Source organism: Rhagoletis pomonella, unplaced genomic scaffold (genome assembly GCF_013731165.1).
Source record: "Rhagoletis pomonella isolate Grant_MI unplaced genomic scaffold, Rhpom_1.0 Rhpom_scaffold_00004, whole genome shotgun sequence".
Classification (NCBI taxonomy): Eukaryota; Metazoa; Arthropoda; class Insecta; order Diptera; family Tephritidae; genus Rhagoletis; species Rhagoletis pomonella.
The window spans coordinates 49,519,915-49,538,823 of record NW_023458558.1 but is presented as its reverse complement, the minus strand read 5'-3'; the positions used below and the strand labels follow the sequence as shown (position 1 = coordinate 49,538,823).

At 37.1% G+C, this 18,909-nt stretch overlaps 1 protein-coding gene across 1 annotated transcript in view; it reads right to left on the bottom strand.

Annotated features, from left to right (window-relative positions):
- The window catches only part of LOC118737719, a gene marked incomplete in the record, with an annotated part of 336,238 nt that overhangs the window by 157,239 nt on the left and 160,090 nt on the right, over positions 1-18,909 (bottom strand). The window contains 1 exon segment of the mRNA XM_036468426.1: positions 1,740-1,842.

Here is an 18,909-nt window from a genome sequence, read left to right as displayed (position 1 = left end):
GCTTTCAAAAAGACTTCGCTCCAGCTCACATGACAAAATCAACGCCAATATCTGTTTCGAACTTTATTTGCATAAATTAATATTATTATTTCAATTTAAATAAAAACATACATATTTAAAGAAATATTTGTGCTATAAAAATTAAATGGTGTTAAAATAAATATTTGTATTATTTTTTTTCAATTACAGTAAACAATACGTTAAAAAAATAAATGTTTGTAGCGGCGTAGTGGTGATCGCTTTAGCGCCCAATTCGTTTTTAGAATGAACGGGCCGGCGCCAATTGATCGGGCGCCAACAACACCGGCACTGGGGCCCGATGGTTCTGCGGACCGGCCCAACTATTAGCTGCGCGCCGGGGCATAAACAAGTGAGCATTGATCCGGCAAATTTCCCTATTGTGACCAGTGACAGTCAGAGTATCAGTTTTGTTCCCTGCGTTTTTTTGGTTGCCAGACTAAAGACTTCAGTTACGCAAACAAAGCCAACGAATGGCCCCGGTCGGGGCGATCCAATTTATTGTGTCGGTGACATAGGCCCCAGTGTCGAACGACCTAATGAAAGCGTGAATATGCAACTATGATAGAAAAGTGCCAAATCGTTAAGGAAGCTTCGACGCATATCGCGTTGTAACTCTATGAATTATGGTGATGATCTTTTTCACCGTAAACTTTAGAAACGCGAGATTGCGTTTACATCAATATAAGAAGTATATCAAGCACGCCTTGGTAGTCTGTCTGTAGCTATAAATGTTCCTGTAATGGCGTCAATAACAAAGATACTGGCGAAGAAATCAATAAATCGTATGGCTTAAAGCCATACAAACATATGTATAATCGTCAACAGCAGTATACTCATCAATAAAGCTATGCCTCATTTACATATGTAACTTTCCACAGTGCCACAACAACAACAACCCAAAGAAGTATAACGGAACCGATAAAAGCATTGCGCTACTAAAACGCTTATGTTTATGCTAGTTTTAATCGCTTTTTTGTTTGCGACTTAAAAAGTTCTATGAAAGTTTCAAGTCATGCAGCCAGCCAGCCACCAGTGCGTATGAGCGATATCTTTTGTAATGTGACTGAGCACTTGGGCCACGCACGTGTATTTATAGCATTTGAGCATTTATTGCGCTTAGTTGCTGGTAGACAACGCAATTTTAAGGCCATCCGATAAATGAAGAGTGAGAGCAAAAAAACAAATAAAAAGATATCACAAGAATATGTAGTAAAAAAAATGAAAACGAAAACATGAGATGCACATTGTTGTTGATTGATCGACGCTTACAGTCATAAAAGTTGAATACTTTCAAAATGATTGCGCTTGGCAATGCGGAGTAACTGAAGCTGTCACCAGCAGCAGACAAAATTGGAGATAAAATCTGAGTTTTCATAAGTCGAGTTAGAGGGGAATGGAAATAGAAATGATGTCTAACAGCTCATTGAATGTCTGCGCTGCAGCTAATGTTTGTTTTAAAACTCAAAAGCGAAATGGAACACAAAAATAAGACGAAATTATCGGATTTCATAGGCACATATTTGCATTAAAGCAGGTTAAGGACACCGTCGGTTTAATACAGTAGATTATTTGAGGTTGGCAAGAAGAACACCAATCATAACCTCGCTAGTATTAAGATTACAAGATGTGAAATGCACTAAGTGTTCGTATGTCAATGGACTTTTAATTAACCTTTATCAATAAGTTATTATACTATGTACATATGCAATTTCACTTACCTGTAGACAATTTCGCAAAGGAGATATCGCAGTGGTTTAAATTTTTAAAACGCGGGTATATCACTGCAACTTAGCATCTAGCTGCGGCTTCAACCAGTTTTCGCTAAAATCAAAGATAGAAAAAAGTTTTTTTTTAATATATTTAAAATATATGTAGAAGCAGGGACCAAACATAACAGTTATTGATAAAACATGTTATTGAAAAATTTGCTACGAAGGAAAAGGTATACAACTGAGTGATACATACCAATCAATTTTTTTTTCATCCAAAATCAAATTTGAAAATAATTCTTTTTTTGTAATTCTTATGCAGAATTTAAAAAAATAATAATTAATTATTATTTTTATTTTATAAATCCAAGATAACTATTATTTTAAATTTATATCTAAATAATCTGAAAATAACAATTATCTTTGATTTTTATATTATGTACATTTCTTAGATAACAGTTATTGAAAACTTTTATTTATAAACGTCATCAACAAAAATCAATTAGTGACTTTTACTTTTAAAAGTCATCAATATAGATCGGAAACCGACTTTTATTTTTAAGTCATACGAGTAAAAGTCATTAACATTTTTCGCTGTTAAGAAGGTGATGGATAACAAAATTTTACTACGACTTATATAAATGAATTTTATATGATTTGAAAAATAAAAGCCGGGGACTGATTTATATTGATTACTTTTAGAGCTAGAAGTCACTGATTGATTTTTATTTATGACTTTTACAGATAAAAGTCCGTATGAATTAAAATTTGTATGCAGAGCGGTGAGCTCAGATCTTCCCCCTAAGTATGTATGTGTAAAAATATTCTGGGCTCTAGATACACCCGAGAATTCGACATGAAGGAGCAGGTTTAGCGACTGCTCAAAGTTTATACTCCAGTTTCTTCTTAGTCTCTCGGCATTCAGTTTCTTGCTCGTTGGGATCGATAGAAATTCAGTCCACATTTCTTTCTTGATTAAAAGAAATAATTTCTTGCTAAACGACACATCTAAATAACTAGCTCAGATGACTTTCAGTAAAATTTAATATACTTTAAAAAAGAAATTACCATTAAGTCCATCGACCTGTGATGCGCATGTTAATTCCACGCACTACTGTAAGGTCAAAGCAAAAGACTGGCATAGATTGCACACCATAGACACTGTGGCACGCAGCACGCAGAGCAGGTAAGCTACAATAATGGCCTGCCATGTACAACAACTTACAGCGTAGCTATTGAAGCAGCACTGTCAAATGGCAGAGTTGCTGCCCAAGCAATTCTAGGTCATATTGGCTTTGGTCTTCCAAGAATGCTGCTGCCGCTTGCAGGGCAATCCGAAACAAAAAATAAATGCGCAAAATCGAAAAGAATAAGAAAAGTATAGAGCCAGAGTATGTGGGTGGAAGGTAAAAGGAAGTGCCACAGAAAAGTCCAGCAAAGGTAGTGTGAAATGGCGCAGAGCGAAATATGCTTGAAGATCATCTATTGTGTGTTGAACGCCGGTCCGTGCGTTTAGCAGTTCGCTTTATGTGTGCAAGTATTTCATGTGTGAAATGGACCTCGCACAAACACGCTCGCACACTCACAAATTCACACAATACCTAAACGTTATAACATTTTCTGCATTGTTGACTCGCAAAAGCTAACACCACCTATACGACGGCTGAATATATTGTCGATACACTCTACCGTTAGAATAAAAATACCCCCGAACGATAGCTTTGTGGATTTAGCTTTTGCTTCGATGGAATTCAAGAGGCGGAATGTAGCTCAAGCGGCTAGCGATTGCCATTGCACACAAATTTTGGACAACACACATACGCTCTCAGCTTTAGTGTTTGAATATTTTTTTTTTCGTTCTATGCAATAAATGCAACAGAAGCTGGCTTGCTTGCCAAATGATTTCAGGAGAGTCGAAAAAGTATTGATTATTTAATGGGCTATGAGACTTAAAAACGGGTTTTCAAACACTCAGACATAAATAGTTGCCGTTGGTACTTTAGATTCTAAGATTAGGATTAAGAAGAGGGGGAAACCAAACTTTCAAGGTCCGTTAATAAGTCATAGTAATTTTTCGCGGGAAAGACAATGTAATAGCTCGTCCAGTATCTACACATGCGACCTTAAAATGGACGATCTCAGCCTGAATTTTCTATGAGAATTCGCTTTGTACTACCCTTATACTGGAGGCAATACTGTAGTTACCAAAACGTTCATTCCAACAACAAATAAAACCGAACAACTCCTTCATCCCAGTAAGCATGAAGTAAGAAGCGCTATGGGGTTTCTTACTCTCCACTTGTCTGACATCGGAGATTTTAATTCTGACCAGTAGGGGTTGTGTAACGAAGAACGTAAAACACCAGAGGTCAGACTTCGCTTCCTTGAATCACCGTACATAAAAACACACGACCTAAATGGCATTCAGCCAAAGGACCCAGCAATATTTCTTAGCAATACATCTATCAAAGAAGACCTGCAGTCGAATAGGGCTTTGTTACAATAAATCGCTCCGGTCGCGGTAACTAGGTAATCTGCTCCCAATCCTCTAAATATAATCTAATCTAATCTAATCTAATCTTCCTTAACACCACAGTGTACCGATATCCACATGAGTTCAAGCTTGTTCCATTTCAGACTCAACTTTCATTGCTGGAAAATACTTGAAGATGTATGAGGTAGCCTCATAGGCATATTTTTTTGGAATCACCGCTTTTCGCCGAATATCCAGTCGCCTACTTTCAGTATTTCAAAGATATTCGATTGAAAAAATCCTTGCCCTTATACCTTAAATAGAAAAGCATCTGAAATAGTTCTCCTGATACCATCAAACTGCAGTTACGTTTTTAGTCTTGACATCCTGGCAATAGGTACTTTTAACAAAGTTTTATAAGGGTATCTGGAGACGTACGTGCTTCCAGTGGAGATTAAAGGTATTTATCCTTTTGACATTTAACAATATATTAATACCTCTATACACACTACTTTGTAGCTCGTTTAATATATGAACAGTTGATTCTTCATAATATCTTCATGCCGCAAAGTACCCAAAGTCTAACTAATATTTCTCCGGAGCTTTACTTGAGTTTTCAAATTGAGCACAAGCGAACACCACACTCGGACACCAGCGAAAATTATGCACCCGTTGCAGATGTGTTACTTGAACGTCAATAGCGTACTGCTTTCGGCTTCCCACTTCGATTTATATAAGTTACAAGGTCGTCCAGGGCTAACCCACGTGATCTTCTCCCCTCGGGTATTCATATTAGTGAGCACCAAGGGCGCTAACCCCGAAAGTTGCGCCAATGGAGGTATTGGACGGAGCCTTGATTAGTTCGCTTTTATAGGGACATTTTTATATTTAACATTCTTTGGAAGAGTCTTTTGTCGAACAAGGGGTTTGAATTTAAAGTATGTACATAAATAATGGCTTTACCGCAAGATGGTCTGTCTAATTGTGGTATATTTGAGCACTACATACAAAAGCTGGCACATACTTTGGTGATTCGCAAGCCTAGACCCAATCGTGTGATCCATGAAAACTTTGTAAACTGCGACTCGAAAGTCGAGACTTCAAAGATAGACTCCTCTGGATAATTTTTATCAATCGGTAACAAACTCAGAGGAGTTGCAAGAGCGTATATCTAAATGAAGCTTTAAGATACGAGATTTTGTTTAATATATCTGAAAGTTCAGAATGGGGAATCTAAACAATCAACACTGCGTGCTTGACAACAGATACAATTGTTGGTATATTTGTAGCCCTTTTAACATTCTTTGGTTTCAGTTGGGCTTCTTCGAATCTCTGGTTAATGGCACCGCTAAGCGATAGGGTATACATATCTTTTAAATAGCGCCGATACAGTTTAGCCACTAGCTATTTAACTAGCCATAATAGCAGCGAATTCTCTATCAGTATTCAATTCACCTTTAAAAGCATCTTAGAAGAATTGTGAATTCGTCATTCAGTAGGACTATTGAAGATATCTTAAGCCAGAACAGAGCAGTGTAAGTTTTTGCATTTACCCTAAAGAAGAGGTTGGAAAGCAAAGATCTCTTACCTTATTATTTAACAGACACATTTAACTTTCACTTAGTTCAGTTAAAAAGTTGCCAAAGTGTTTAAAGGATTTCACTTAAACACCCATTTTCGCCCACTAAACTCAATTCACATTTTCATTAAAAGATAAAACAAAGCACATTCTCGGAAATCGGATGCCGCACACTCAACGAAATTAAACTTTGCTTTATGCAAATCCAACAGGTTATGAGCTTTTAATGGATAATAGTACTTTTGAAGATTTTAAATACTCAACTTAGTACTTAGCACTTTTCGGCTTAAAAATAGCAACATTTAGATAAAGTAATCGCCTTTTTTGTACCACTGCTACTCCCACATTCTTCTTCTGTTTCGTACCAACGTAGTTGAGCGTAGAGCTTCAGCAATGCTTTTAGTCGGCCTTTTTTTTTGTGTGTGGAATACTTGTAACGAAATTGAAGGTATTTCCATTTTCGTTTATTCTTTTCGTTTGCCTTTTCCGCTTTGCTATACTTGTTGTATTGTTTAATTTCGTGCCAGCTTCACATGTTTACACCTGCCACGAAAAGTTAATTCAAATAAGCCATAAATTTCCATTAACGCTCCTTAAATGCCACACTAAATTGGCTAGCGACTAGCGACTGTTGGTGGAGTGGAGTGGAGTGGAGGCGAGTGTTTGGCCGTGTTCGGGCAGCTGCTGCTGCTTGTGGCAGAGTAATTTCCGGTGTAATTTATATGACCTTTTCAGCCCCCTGCGTTCGGGACTTTCATCATCTATCGAAAAAGAACTTAAAGTCGCATAATGTTAATCTTAATGTCTAAGTTTGTTTCCACTTTTCGCTTGTTTTTTTTTTTTTTGTAAGTTATAAGTCACTCCAACTTGTCACATTTTTCTCTTTTGCTTTTTTTTGTTTTCAACAACTCGATTACCCAACGCACCTGAAACTAATTTTATCCAATCTTCAAAAAATTCATAATAGTCAAGTTGCTCAACTAAAAATCCGCAAATATAGAAAATATATTATTTTCGTATTTACTTTTCCAACGACTCTATTTTTATCAAGCGCTAGTATATGAATAGCAAGTATAGAAGTTAGGTATCCAGAATGTCATTGATATGATATTTTCCAATGAAAGTTACCCAAATTTGGTCTCACAAGAAAGGCAGACAGTTACTCCGGTGGACTTAATGTGAACATATCAGACGCTTATAAAAGACGAAGGTAGAAATCTATTTTTAAAGGTAGTAAACGTACCACTGAACGAAGAGAAATTTTGTTTGAATATTTTGTTTGTACGGAGTTAGCGCTACTATATAAATAGAGGGGATTTAGTTTAGACTACCAAAAAGTTTCATAAAAATAAAATATTTATATACACGTGTACGCAGAAAAGTATTTAAAGAGTTTGGCTTCACCAAATACTGGATTCAAAAGTAATCAGTACTTACCAACTGGAATTCAGGACTATTTCGGGTCTTTGAAACTCCAGCCAGATTTCTGGGGCTACCTCGGTAATTTCGGAAACAATTTCGTAATTTTCAGGGCTACTTCGGGTTTTTTACGGCTACTGAGGGCCTTTAGGAATAGTTTTCAATTTTCGGGACCCTATAGTTCTAACTGTGAAAATGAGGTAAAGTTCTAACTATGAGAAAATGAGGTAAATTTCCAAGCCGTAGTCAAATGTTGCACAGACCCAAATGTTTCTTGGGTACCCTTGTTTCTGTACATTTATGTTTGTGCTTATACATACATATTTGTTTTTTCGTATCAATTACACATTTCGTTTAGACCGTTAATCTGAATAACGAGTGTCAGTGACGGGGAGAGGGATTTCGCAAGTGGTCGAAAATTCGGAGCCATTGAAGTAATTTTAATACGAAAAGCAACAGTGCAAGTTGTGGCTACAACAACAACAACAAGGAATTAATGAATTCAACTTCTCGAAAAAGATTATTCGAAGCAGCTACTTAATGGCAGTAATTTGAAAGAAAAGCCAACAAAGAAATTGCCGAATTTAGTGCGCAGAATTAAAATGAAAACGGAAATGAAAATAAAAATAAAAAAGTCGCAAATCGCTTTTCAACAAGAGAGTGCAACACTCAAGAATTCGAGTACACTAAGTTGTGGATTTTCACCTGTGGCAATTCGACAAATATGTACATACATACATTTATTCCTTTGTTTTTGGCTCACTTTTGTGTTTATTGCACTTTTCGCTCGACAACGTTGCGCAAACGAAACAAAAAGTAATCGAAAGTTCGTAACTTTAAATTGAAGTGAAAACGATGATGATGATGGCGCTCACGACGACTTTATGCGGAGCTTTGTATGTATGTATGTGTATAAGGGCATGTGTGCTTTTCACGCATGTTGCTTGTTAGCACTCTGCTACCCAGTGGGAAAAGTAATACATAATTACAATGCGGGATAAATAATTGTATGCATTTTTCACGAGTTTTAGATCATCTTACTCTTTAAAGGGTAATCAGGATTCTAATGCTCCCCAAAAAATTCACATTAAATCGTATACATTCCTCGATTACTAGGTAATGCAAAATTGAATGCCTTTTTTACGACATCGACGAGTGAAAATTTTCGAATGTGAAAACGGCCGTTTTACTCATTTTGTTTACGATTACTACGCAGCGTATTTTCTAAATGGGTATACAGGTATGCATGTGTTGGAAGTAAGGAGAGTACGCTGCAGTAGGCGCAACAGCTTTGCAAATCATACACACAAACAAGCATTGTGCGAGTGTAAAGTTTTGGCGAAATTTCGGATTTTAACGCAACTTTTCTTGCCTCGCTTATTTTTCCCCCATCCCTACTTTCAATCGCACGTACATGCGCCACACCCTCCTTGTTTGCTGCCGGTTACTTTCTCATTGTTTGATTGTAGTTTCTTTTTTTTTTCCAGTGAAAACTTGTAACTTGTCTGTGTCTCAATCACGAATTTCTGAAAATTTTCTGAGCCCACACCGTGCTCGCGTCATCCTCCAATGCTTGCCACAGACGAAGGAAGCCTACAGTCCAAATATTTTCAGAAAGTTGTCAACGCACTGGTTGTCCTACAGCGCCCCGTCCTTACCAATGGCCATTGCCTCTCGTTTGTGCTCTACCTTCAAATAAAGTGCCTTCACCCCGCATTTCTGCCTATCGGATTCTCCACATCCATGTCCAGCGCTAAAGCTCAAATGCCCAATAACTGCTTCGCTATTGCTCAGCAACAATCCTCTTACGTACACTCACTCAACAACTTTGCACAGCAACAGCAGCAGCAACAGCAATACGAGTACTATATACCAACCTATTTAGTCAGCACTCGACAGCGCAAAACTTCTCGCAACTTAGTCTGCATTTGCGTCGATTGTTGTTGCTTTATTCAATTACGAGCACGTTACAGGCAAACAGAGTGGCATAAGATGTGAGTTAACATGCATATGGGGCATTCCAGCCCAATTCGGACACTCCATTCGGATCTCCGATTTTTTTAATAATTGTACCAGTAGAGTGAAACCTCCCTGATTCTTTAATTTTTTTGGTTTTTTGTGCAGCCGTTTTCAGGATATCGATTTGGAAAAAAACTTTTCCTTCTTTGACTTTACGAAAATATTTCAAATTGGTGCCTCTACTTTAAGCCTTTAATTTTTAATACAATCTCGGTTTTTCAAATCTAAAAAAAAAATCAAAAAATTCAAAAAAACGCGTACTCATTGTTTTACTTAATTAATTAATCGTAGGGTATTACTAACCAATGCAAATATGTGCAGTACATCTTTTTCTAGAATAAGGTATTTTTATCTTTTCAATTCGAATTGATTTGACGCAGTCTTGGCGTGAAGTTGGACAAAATTTATTAGTTCTTCATTAACTTAAAAATTCCAAAAAAATAGATACCATCCCAATCCCATAATCTCCCTAAAAATTGCATGGACGGGATTGGGCGCCGAAACTGAACTTCAGGCGGGCAATAAGGTTACCTGTATATTGCAGCATATTTTAGGCAAAGGTTTTCCCGATGAGGATAGCAGCAGAGCTAGCCTACAACCCAACGAGAATCAATTCAAAAGTAGACCTATACGTAGATAGTCAGGCGGCAATTAAGGCAGTTACCTGATATAGTATTTCCTCCAGAAAGGTCCTTCGCAGCCGGGAAGCCATTGACAGGCTGGCTGCCGATAGAAGGCTGCATATTTATTGGGTGCCCAGCTACAAATTTTTTGGGTTCCCGGCTCTTGTACAAAAAATGAGTATCACTAGCATGTTTTTCGGCGGAAAAATTTCTTTAACCTCTTTCTTTTGACAGCCATAGTGCAGTATTTAATTTATTTCATCAGACAGACAGGACAAAAATTCTAAAAAATTTTGATTTGGCTTTGCTCTCATAAAGACCATCCATATTATTTTTTCTTTAATATCTATAATATCTGGGCATAGTTATTAAAAAGAGGTATTTTAAACAAGGGAAGGTTTTTTCAAACACATCGATATCTCAAAACCGGTTGGACAAAAAAAAATTAAATGTTTACAGTATAATGCAAAATTACGAAATAAGGCTGGATTGCCCCATCATATACAGTTACATACAAACGTAGGCATATGCCTAGATATATGTATGTTTGTGTGTTGGGGATTATATTCAGGTGAATGTTTATGCTTGAGAAAACAGTCAAACTGGCACTTGCGTGTAATGGCATTTAAAGGACCGAAAACTTGTACAACTACTTCTTCACACACACACACACACACACACACACACACACACACACACACACACGCTCTCACTCACACTCGCTCACTCAATCCCACATTTGTATATCCATACAAAACGCAAACCATAGCGCCGGCCGGACTACTCAGTGCGGTGCATGCACTCCCGCATTCAGTCAGCCGGTAAGTTAGTCTTCTAGTCTGCTAGTTTGCAAGCGGCAACAACAAATCGAAATCAAGTATGCCAGGTGCTTCTTGTGAAAATTTTGCCCATTATTACTGAAGCGTTTATGCTGCAGAAACTTTCAAAATCCACTTGAGTAACAACACAGCGAAATTTCATCGTCGCTCTAACGCTTCAACACACAATTCACACAAGCATTGGATGGTGTAGAGAGCAAGAAATCTAAAGTGTTCCAGGTAGAATTAAGTCCATATATAGCACATACATATGTGCATATGTGTGTGTGGGCGCGTTTATGTGATTGTATGCGCTTAGTAGTTAGACACATTAAGCCTCGTGTTGAGATAGATAGCTTTAATTTTAAATATGTTGTACGTTGAGAAATAACTTTACCTCTTTTTCTGGCCGATAGTAGGAAGGTATTTAGAGCAGCAGATGGGGTTGCAGATATTTTTTTTTGTAACAATTTAGTTTATTTCTTAATAACGGCATGCGAGCAATTGAGTTCTTTGCATAGCCCAATTATTTTTTTTTCGTATAAGCGAAGTAAGGTTTTAGATCGAGTAGAATGGAATAGCTAAATGTCGGTTTTCTAATGAAGTTATTCTAATATCCAGTTATGTATATCTGATTGAAAAAGCTCTGATTTTAGTCAGTTGAAAATCTTAAGATTTAGCAACCTGCGTAAGCTCTTTTGCTTTCTTAATATATGTATGTGTGTCAGTGTAGGTGAACAGCGAAGAGTCTGTTCATTCAGTATCCAAATTATATGCTAAATTTTTTTTTGAGTTAAACCGGTTTCATTCGAAAGAAAAATACCTCCAAAACCAAAATTGTTCAGGTGTGACTAAATTTCATTACAAAATACGGCAAAATACATACAACACTCTTGTGAATAATAAAAAAATGACCTGGATTAAGTTGCTCTTTTTCTAGAGTCAATATCATTGAATGGGTGTACTCAGAACGCAGAGCGATAAGAAGCTTTAGGTTAAACACATAGTAGAGCGGCGAGCAGAGCGACGAGCATAGCATCGTACAAAGCGTCAATTAAAAACGTATATGAACGCTTTGCTCTTCACTATATGCCCTCCCATTGACACAAATATCTTTGAAATCGACGCTTTGCTCGATGCTTTTTGCTTAGTTAAAATGCTCAAACAGGTGGCAACCTAGCACCAAATATTTTCGGCGGCTGCAAGCCTTCTTAAATCTCTTTCTTTTGGCAGCCATATTGCGATATTTACTTTATCCTATCAATTTACTTCAAATGCAATTTTTAAACGGGGGGCGACTCTCTGATTTCTTTCTTTCTATATTTTAAGCTGGAACTGCAGAGATACATCGGTGAAAAATGTATTTAATTCCACGCATTAGTTTTCGAGTGATGCTCGTACAAACATACAGACAGACAAAAATTCCAAAAAATTTTTGGTTATGTTGATTTATGTTTTTTAAATTTAGTTTTCCGTTAGTTTTTAAGTTTTATTGTTGTAAAAGAAAAAAAAATATATATATTATTTTCATTTAATTTTTTTTAGAAAAGTCTTTGCCAAAAGGCATACGGAAAAAAGTTAAGTCTTCCTCGTTAGTAAATCTTTCAAATAGTTTTTCGAAAATCAGAGAAGAGCTTTCAGGAGCTTTGTCTTTCGAAAACTATGGTGCGTTGAAAAACAGTTACTGGAATGGCTCTGTTAGTCCAACATTTTATAAAACGGAAATCGCGCATAGGATATTAGTATTCGACAATTTTAGAAAAAAGGGCCTTCTGGGCAATCTCGCTTGGGATTATTTGACTTCCTTGCTGACTTGAGGCCTGACAATTTCGTACTAATTGTCAGAAGACTTTTCAATGATGATGAGATATTAACTTTCGTAAAGTATCCTCTCACCTAGCATCTTTTTACGAATTATTTAAACTTTTATAACTCTGTTAAAATTACTCAGTGGCCCTTTCTTAGCGTGCAGCTCATCAATCATTCATTTGTAATTGTTTTAAAGTCTTCCCTTTCACACTCACCGTTTTAAGCCTCAACACATTTCTGAGATAATTTAAATTTCCGCCAATTGTGACATGCTTTGTGGGAATTTTAATAAATTAAATGCCGTGCAGTCAAGTGCACCACCAGACCACATATGCGCTTTGTTGCAAGCAAATTCAATTTCGTTGCCTTTAATATATTCAAACAACTAAGGCGTTATTGTCGTCGACATTCACTTTCCCATCGCATGCAGCACAAATGCAAAATTCTTTGTAACTCAAAACCCTTGAAAAGTTATGCGCTCAATACCCTCGCTATTGTTTACTGGCCCACACACACACACACACACACACACACACACACACACACACACACACACACACACACGCGGTGTGTCGTCGAGTGCATATTGCTGCCGAGACGTTGCATTGTTTACAAGTGCCGCATGCCTTCACAACACATTCGAATACCAGCAGTGAAGGTGCTCCTGTTACTCATGCACACACACACAAATACCTACAAGTATGCAGAAAGTGCGATACCACTGGTGAAAGCATATGTTTATATGTGCAACAGTACCACATACATATCTACATACATACATACGTACGTTGGTATGAAAGCACTGGCTGACTGCTCGTCTCTACATATGTATGCATACTGTTACGTCTACGCCATGTCGTGCTGGCTGAACCAAAGCAAGGCGTCATCTACTCTACTTGCCGCAATACATTTCCTACTGTTTGTTTTTGTGTTTTTCTAGCGCTTTGTGCAAATATTGGCTTATTTGGTATGCTGTATGGAGCTTGGCGAAACCGAAATCAATAAATCAAAACCAGCAGCTTCGAGCGGCAGGCAGCTGGCGGCTGACACTCAATATCAATAGCGGCGCATGCATGCAAGCAGCGAACGACCAAGTGGCTAAGCGACTGACTGTGCGCGCTAGTGAATGGAGAGAAGGGTGTGGCTCATTGCTTTCCTTGCCGCTTAGTTGGCGCCGCTATTTCGTTGTTTAGTCAGTTAGTTGGCTTAGCATATTGTACTAAATTCAACGTTAAGCGTGTGTATATGTATGTATATGGATGTGTATGTGTGCATGCTATTGGAAATTCTGCATCTATGCAAGCTTAAGTGGTTGCAAGGAAAGTGTTTTTGTGCATGCCAAGCTTGTCGTATTATGATGCACGCAGCATGCTATATGCCGCACCACCGACAATGCCACAACAACACACATGCAACACACACGCACACACACACACAGATGGAAGACAGACACAATAAACAAACCAATCTCAATCAACCTAACCCACCAAGCAACGAGCACCGAGGGCAAGGACGCATTTCAATGTGCCTGAGAGCGAGTCTGTTAGAAGTGAACGTGCCTGAATGTGGGCGAAGGCGAAGGCGGGAAGACGTAGCAGACGAATCGTTATAGTTTGCTTCAATAGACATTAGTTGTGCGCATTAAGGACATTTTAGTGTTATTGGTATTAGTATTTTGTGTGCATTTGATTTTCGCTTGCATTGTGTTTGTGTTGTTGACGCCATTTACATATATTGGTGTTTAAATAAGTATATATGTGCATATATGTTAGTGTATTATTTGCATTGGTATTTATTTTGGTATTAGTAGTGAAATTACTATTCGTTTTTGGGTATATAAGTGCATACACACGTATGTGTTTTGCCACCAAATCCTAGGCAATTCAGGTCAGCGGCTTATCTCTATTGGCGTCAGGTGGCCAGTCAGGTGGTGTGGTGTTAGTAGCCACTATGTACATACATATATTTATCTCTTATTTAGGTGCCAAAGCATTAGCCTGCCTGTTGAATAAGCGCCACTTTGACAGCAGATGTCTACACAAATTAGAAGTGATTGTGCGGTCGAGTGTATGGGAGCAGCTGGTGGTGGACGATGATGCGGTTGTCGTAGCGATGAAATTTATGAGGATTTCGAATTTCACTTATGTACTTACGTAATTCTTTAAACGAATTAAGCCAATAAATGCACTTTTAAATGCACATCAAATAACATTTAAATAAAAACTTGTATTTATATTTCTGGTGTTTTTCGAAAACACAGGTTTACAAGAAAACATTTTTCGCATACTGACCCGAACCTCGGATTCGCATTCAGCGCGTCGACTAACATGAGGGTATGAAGGTTTGGTTCAATATGCAGAAACTCATGTTTTGTGAACCTATGTAATTTATTGGATTATTTGAAGCGCTGAATGAACAAAAATTTCGAAAAAAAACACTTCTTATGTAATACAAATAAACCTCCGAGCCTTGCTTTATTTATTTTCAAAAGAAAAAATTTTCTGAGTTTCTTTAAATTGCACTTTAAAATACGATAATCCTGATCGTGCTAGTAATAATAATCGTTATCAGTGTTGCCAGGACTTCAAAAATAAAAAACTAGATCGGCCAAATAAAAAGGCTAAATGCCCCAAAACAAAGTTTAAAAAATGCTAGCCTTTTCAACATTTCATTAACTCTTATGTACAACGAGGTGGTACAAATGTACCACTGAGCCATAAAAATGTAAATATCTCGAAAACCAAAGTACTTACGACCATTACATTTCATGAAAGCTTTGAGCAAACATTTTTGAACACCATACCGTTTAATTAAATCCTCTTTTTTAGGGTCCGAAAACCCATCGTCCCTAAAGACAGAGTAGTGGTACAATTGTATCACCAAATATTATTCATACATTACAATACGATTACAATCGTGAATGTTTCAATCGGAACGCTCATAGTGAAGAGCAAACATGCAAATGAAGCACACTGAACGGCGCAGTCAATTTCTATTTGACAAACTATTCAACTCGACACAGGTGATTCAAGGCACAATTCACCGTTTTAAACATATGCGCAGGCCCGTCGAGAGGGAGGGGGGAAAGCGGTGATTCCCACCGGGCCCGGGCTTTTTCAAGGACCTGAAATATCAGAACCATAACTTTTTATATTTTTTTACAATTTAATTGCTCCTCCGTTCTAGGCTTTTACTATAAATATATTCCCATTCCTGCTGATTGTTTCTGACTCCATACATTAAAGAAAATTACCACGTGCTTTTAAGTTAATGCAATTTATGGCATGTGATTTTTCAGTCCGGCGCCCAGAGTTTACTCTCGAAGGTCCTGCGACTACTGCGGAGAGGATGTAATAGAAAACGTAATTTTTGAGTGTATGCAATTTGAGAGTACTAGATGCAAACTTCGCAACATAACTGGCTAGAGTTGCAGGCTTGAGTCACTCGTGACTTGTGCTATGCTACAAAGCAGCGAAAAATGGTTGGCAGCATGTGACGCAATAGCAGAGGCGATGAAGGGGCTAAGGACCTCCGAATGGCTACGGGATGGCAGCGGCGACTAGATACCTTTCTCCTTCACGATATACCTACTGCTTGACGACATTCCCGTGGGGTGCGAAGTTCCTAACAAATGCCATGCTTTTCCTGGTTTTATAGAGACATATGAGAGTCCCTGAAAAAACAGTTAAAGTATAAACAGAACGTGTTCGCTGAGTATATTTGGTCGGACGGAGCGATGCCACCGGGCGATGTTCGTTTAAAATTTCCTCAAGTAAAAATGAGCCGGAACATAAATTTAATGCTACTACTTATAAATATTGTGGAGGATTTTCCTTAAAAAAATGCTAGTTTGAAAATAATAAAAGGCTAGAAAAAAGCCACGAAGCTAAATCCCAAATTTCGAAGCTAAACGACAAAGAAAAAAGCTAGATCTAGCTTCAAAAAGACTTACCTGGCACCATTGCTCATTATCGCCAACTCTAACGTAACCATAAACAAAATCGTAGTGTAATCGTAATCGTAATCATAATCATAATCCTAATACTAATTGTAATCCTTCTACTAATTCTAGTCCCAATCATAATCGTTGTCCTAATTCTAGAGCTTATTCTACTTCAGATCCCAACTCTTATTCTGATCATTATCCTAATCCATACATCCTTATCATTTGAAGAACGCGGCCTTTTAGTTCGTGGTATTTACAGTTTTTTTTTTATTTTTTATTTACTATTCACAATTTTTCTTCTAAAAAACAGCATATTCTGCGTATACATTCGATTTTTAGATTTTATATAAATTAAACAAAAAAATTCAGCAAAATTAATAAAATTTTTAGAAAAATTTCGGATATGCAGTTTTGTAGCCTATTTAATTTTAGCACAATAAAGTGCAAATTTGAAGTGGCTGTAAATTAGAGTTGATTTTCTTTATTTTTATTTTTTGTTAACGATGCTGCGCATTTTCTTCCATGTCTAAATTTTGTCAAAAAAATGGGTTACACCGTCAACAAAAAAAAATCAAAAATTAACCTTATTTTACAGCCAGTTTAAACATGCACTTGAATGGACTAAAAATTATTTTAGTTTATTCACCGAATATCTTTAGGATGTGCACCCCTTTGTTGAAATTTTTTTAATTTGTATAAAACCTAAAACCGAATATATACATATAATATGCTATATAAAGGAACTCTGTAAATATGCGCAATTTATTTTCAATTACAGTTCTTATTAACGACCAACGCACATTCTTAATTTCCCAACATCCGTCACTAGTTTTCACAGATATTATCAGCTATCAATCACTTTTCGACCCCTCACAATTTTTTTTTAAGTCATCGCTAATTGGCAAGAAGCATGCAATTATTCAACCTTTAACTCTTTACGGTAAGATACTATTTATACAAACAAATTTATACTTTCTGAAATGAATTCTTACATCAAGAAATAATTAATGTAGCCATTTTGCTCTTCTCTTTTATGCTGCTTCATGCATGGTTTCGGTGTCTTCTACGTTTGCTCAACACGCTTAACTCCTCTCTAAAAATCATTGAAGTACGATTAATGACATCTTATTAGTTTCAAGAAATATTCTCATTTTTCACGCTTACATTGTTGCGCTGAGCAAACTGAACAAAAAAAAAAAAAAACAAATAAGAAAATCCTTTTATCTACTCATTCGACAGTTCAAATACGGTAATTACCTTTTGGCTGTTTTATGCTATTTCATCTTGCTAACCAATTTTTTTCAGGCTATGCGATTCGATTACTTCCCACTGCACACTTACACATACTTGCGAACATATGTGCATATGTATAGCAATGGGGAAATATGTTTGTATTAGCGATTGCAGTATGTACTTATGTATGTATGCTCTCTATGATATTTCAGAATTACGCAAGATTTTTTGCTTCCTTTTGCTGTTGCTTGTAAGTATCATTTTTCGAGTGTGTTCCAGTTTTTACAATTATTCAACTAAATGGTTGAAACAAAAAAAAAACCCGAATAATATCTAACGGTTTATATTCTTGATTTTTCCTGCATTCCGAAATCGAAAATATTTACTTTTACCAGTTCACAGAAGGCTTCGATGGACGCCAGACGACCACTTACAAGGTACACGTAAATATATTTGCGTATATGTCTTTTAGGTATTTTAACGAGTTGTATGCTAAAGATACTCGATCTTTTGCATTATTTTTCAAATCATAAAAAGTTTGAATGAAGCATGCCACGTGCCCTAGTGTGTTCACCGCGATGAATAACTCTACACTTGCTCCTTTTTCTTACCGTTTTTTCTGCCCACAGGTAAGTCTCGCCTCAATACCAGATTGATAATGCGTACAAAAATAAAGAAGCCTAGAAAGCTTGTAGAAATAAAAATTCCTCGGAAGAAGACACTGAAAAAAGCCTACATTCCTTAGCGCTCAAATACATCGATCTTCCAAGATGGATTTAACGGCTTACCACAAACACTCCATCATTCGCTCAATATGAAAGAAATGCAAACCGTTCGATGAAAACCCCACTTCACAGGAAACTGGTAAGATTACGCCCATCTAGGGAAATTGCCATTCGGTGAATATGTTGGACTCGACGCGCCTCTCTGGGGATCGCAAGCCGATTACAAGTGGAGTGGAAAGTCGGGTCCAAACTCTTTATAGCAGGAGTTTACTCAATGTGGCAGCCGCAAATAAGCATTCCTCATGACACTGAAGCAAGCGCAAGGTGCAATGGAAAATCTCCATATAAAATTACTTTTAAAAGTAGTAATCGTATTCCAATTTTACTATAATTGCAAAACTACCACATCCATTTCAAAGGCGAGCGGAAATGATAATTTTTTTCCTTATCCTTATCCTTATCCTTATCCTTACCCTTATCCTTATCCGTATCCTTATCCTTATCCTTATCCTTATCCTTATCCTTATCCTTATCC